Genomic DNA, 3,015 nt, shown 5'->3' on the forward strand with positions numbered 1-3,015 from the left:
CTTTCATCAAGAGGCTTTGTAGTTCCTCTTCACTTTCTGCCATAAGGGTGGTGTCATCTGCATATCTGAGGTTATTGGTGAACTTATTTTATAAAATTTTTATTGAAAAAAGAGACCCAGACTCTGACACCTATTTAACTGGGTACAGACTACAGGTGACCTAGGATAGCCCTAAACAAGTGTCTCCTGGTAGGAGGAGACATAGAGACACAAGACGAACACGCTGTAAGGAAAGAGTTTCTGATTCAGTGACCCTGGTCCAAAATAATAGGGCCCAAGCAATGTCAAAGACCAGCTCCCTTTTGGAGGGATATGTAACTAAGCTGGGAAGTCCCTCTGGACTTGACTCTGACATGGTGTGGTGTTTAGAGGAACAATGATGAGCATTTGCAAAACAAGACAGTTCTGACCACGGTATTGTTACAGCCTGTGTGAGATGACACCACCCTTATGGCAGAAAGTGAAGAGGAACTCAAAAGCCTCTTGATGAAAGTGAAAGAGGAGAGTGAAAAAGTTGGCTTAAAGCTCAACATTCAAAAAACTAAGATCATGGCATCTGGTCCCTTCACTTCATGGCAAATAGATTGGGAAACAATGGAAACAGTGGCTGACTTCATGGCAAATAGATTGGGAAACAATGGAAACAGTGGCTGACTTTATTTTTCTGGGCTTCAAAATCACTGCAGATGGTGACTGCAGTTATGAAATTAAAAGACGTTTGCTCCTTGGAAGAAAAGTTATGACCAACCTAGACAGCTTATTAAAAAGCAGACAACTTTTACTTTGTTACTTTGCCAACAAAGGTCTGTCTTGTCAAAGCTGTGGTTTTTCCAGTGGTCATGTATGGATGTGAAAGTTGGACTATAAAGAAAGCTAAGTGCCGAAGAATTGATGCTTTTGACTGTGGTGTTGGAGAAGACTCTTGAGAGTCCCTTGGACAGCAAGGAGATCCAACCAGTCAATCCTAAAGGAAATCAGTCCTGAATATTCATAGGAAGGACTGATGCTGAAGCTGAAACTCCAATACTTTGGCCACCTGATGTGAAGAACTGACTCATTTGAAAAGACCCTGATGCTGGGAAAGATTGAAGGCAGGAGGAGATGGGAACAACAGAGGATGAGATGGTTGGATGGCATCACCGACTCAATGGACATGAGTTTGAGTAAACTCTGGGAGTTGGTGATGGATGGGGAGGCCTGGCATGCTGCAGTCCATGGGGTCATAAAGAGTCGGACATGACTGAGCAACTGAACTGAACTAACTGAGATTCTGAGTCACTGAGGGAATCTGAGCAGCCTTAGACTAACCTGAGTTGGACTGTGGATGATGAAGGTATGGCAGCAAATGGAGCAAAATGTCAGAGGAAGAGTAAGATTTGTGATTCTCTCTTCTGGAGTTGGCAGTGGACTCAGCCTTTTGAGCAACTAATCAGCCCCCTGTGGTCCTTGGTCTCTCCAGAGCAGGGCTGGTCACTGACAAGCTCACAGACCAAAGCTAGCCTTCTTTTCTAGTGTCATAGGACACAGCTGCCCCCATTCCTTTCTGTATTGTCTGTTACTGCTTTGGTGCTCCTGTGGCAGAGTTGAGGACTTGTGACATAGATTATATCCCCTCACAAAACCGGAAATATTTATTCTTAGGCCCTTTACAGAAACCATTGCTGACTCCTGATATTCAACAACTTTCACAATTTCGCTTTACCTCACCTATTCTTATTCCCAATTTTTGTCTCTGAGTTGACTCTGAGCCCACAAGTTTGCTCTTATCATCTTCAGAATGAACCATGACTTCTTTACGTATCATTTTCACCCATCTTGCTCATGGCGAGTTCTTAAACACCCATCTCGCTCATGAGTTCTTAAACAACACCCTGTGTGTGCATGCTGTTGCTTCAGTTTTGTCTGAGTCACTGCAACCCTATGGACTTTAGCCCATCAGGCACCTCTGTCCATGAGATTCTCCAGGCAAGAATGCTGGAGTGCTTTGTTGTGCCCACCTCCAGGAGATTTCCCGACTCAGGAATCCAACCCACATCTCTCGAGTCTCCTGCATTGGCAGGCTAGTTCTTTACCACTAGTGCTATCTGGGAAGCCCAAACAACATCCTACTCCACTACAATGTCAAAGTGTTTGATTCTTCAATGTCACATTCTAGGGACATGAAATCACTGAGCGCAGTGAACTTCTGACATGACTTCAAATACACAGAAAAATTTGAACACAAATTTGAGTTTAAAGCTTATGTTTAAAGATTTAAGGGAAATAAAAAATATTTCCTAATATATCACAAAATATAGTCAAGTACTAGTCTTTATAATATATTTAAATTTCAGACATCCATTTGCCTTTGCAGATATTATTCAGAGAAAATGTTAAGCTTTAAATGTCGTAAAATGGCAAGGGCCAAATCAAACGAATATCATTAATTTATTCAATCTGTGCTGAATTCTTTCAGAGGTATTTAATATGGCTTGCAAATTAGAGTAAATCCACCAATTTTTCAGGAAAAACAGATGGGAACTTGGTTTTACTGTCATTTGAACACTGAAACCAATAGTTGTATTGACTAAAAAGGAATATGACTAGATTTAATGGAAATAATATTACAGTTCATTGACTCATTATATTCCAGTTACTTATTGTCATCATACACAATACAATTTTTTAAAGTATATATATTGACTACATACATAGTGAATGTGAAGAAGTAGCTACTCCTGGCATATATCTGCCTCTCTATAATTAACCAAATCAAAATTTAATAATTCAATAACTGCTTATTAAAGAACAACCTTGTTCAAGGTACAGAGATAAATGAACACATTTGTGTTCTCAACAAGTTCATATTAGGCTAAGGAAAGTTATGCAAAATCAAATGCTCAGAAAACAGATACTAGTTTTCTAAATTTTTTCTCATCTGCCCCTTAAAATGATACAAAAAAATGCTTTTCCTTGTCCAATTTGTGTTAGTATCAATTTTAAACATATGTTTAAATGATTGCAAAAGATATAATT

Source organism: Bison bison, unplaced genomic scaffold (genome assembly GCF_000754665.1).
Source record: "Bison bison bison isolate TAMUID 2011002044 unplaced genomic scaffold, Bison_UMD1.0 scf7180017864519, whole genome shotgun sequence".
Lineage (NCBI taxonomy): Eukaryota > Metazoa > Chordata > Mammalia > Artiodactyla > Bovidae > Bison > Bison bison.